This window comes from Orycteropus afer, unplaced genomic scaffold (assembly GCF_000298275.1).
Source record: "Orycteropus afer afer isolate SDZICR_OR568_19922 unplaced genomic scaffold, OryAfe1.0 scaffold00176, whole genome shotgun sequence".
Classification (NCBI taxonomy): Eukaryota; Metazoa; Chordata; class Mammalia; order Tubulidentata; family Orycteropodidae; genus Orycteropus; species Orycteropus afer.
The window spans coordinates 1,701,836-1,703,000 of NW_006921763.1; positions in this window are offsets into that span (position 1 = coordinate 1,701,836).

Below are 1,165 nucleotides of genomic sequence, written 5' to 3' on the forward strand. Positions count from 1 at the left end.
GGCACTAGGTAACCAGAACAAAGCTCTATGAATAGTCATGAACAACCACCTCCTTTGTTTGCCATGAGATCAGAAGAATTGGATGATGCCTGGCTACCATCACTGAACCTTTTGGTCAAGTATTTTATAGAAAAAGCGTAATCAAAATGTGGAACAGAGTTCAAATTCTCATGGAAACCAGATTTTCTGGAGCCATGGAGGCAGGATGAAAATTTGAAATTATTGCCCTGAGATAATCTATAATCCTTAAATGAAAAATATTCCCTGAAATCTTCTTTCAATCAAGCAAGAGTTCAATTTAATTAGTAAAACATATCTGTCTTGAATATTATTTTTTAAAGAACTATATATGATATTATGTTGATAACAGCAACTTGAAAGTTTAGATGAGATGCTTAGGGTGTAGTGAGTTTATGTTAATGGTGGAGGAAAAATTCTGAAAGGGAAGGTGAAAATGGTTGCGCGGCTTGAAGAATGTAGTCAATGTCACTGAATTGTACATGTAGGAATTATTGAATTGGCGTGTGTACTGTTGTCTATATCTTCAGCAACAATAAAAACAAAAATAAATAAATAATTTAAGGAAAGAAAGATAGAAGAGCTCTATGGATGGGATCAGGAGAGAATCAGTGAAGCCTGGGGAAAGGCCGGCACATAGCGGAGTTCTATGTGTGGCTTTGCCCTGACACTCTGCTCTCCAGGCACGGTGTCTTCAATTATGAAAGGAGGGAGTTAGCCTTTATGATTACAAAAGTCCCTGCTGGTGCTTTGAGCTGGTATCACATGACTGCAAGTGTCAGAGACTGAAAGCAATTTTTAAAAAAATTTTTCTATTTCTTTTTCAGATGCTTTAATTAGGGAAGAGCTCCAGACATGAAGTTTATTGTGGAACCCAACACTTCACGTTGTTTTTAGTTGCTGTTGAGTTCAACTCTGACTCATAGCGACCCCATGTGCAACAGAACGAAACACTGACTGGTCCTGTGCCGGCAGCACATTCCTTGTTATACTTAAGCCCATTGTCACAGCCACTGTGTCATCCATCTTGTTGAGGGCCTTCCTCTTTTTCGTTGACCCTCTATTTACCAATCATGATACCCTTCTCCAGGGAATGGTCCCTTCTGCCAACATGACCAAAATAGGTGAGACAAAGACTGGCCATTCT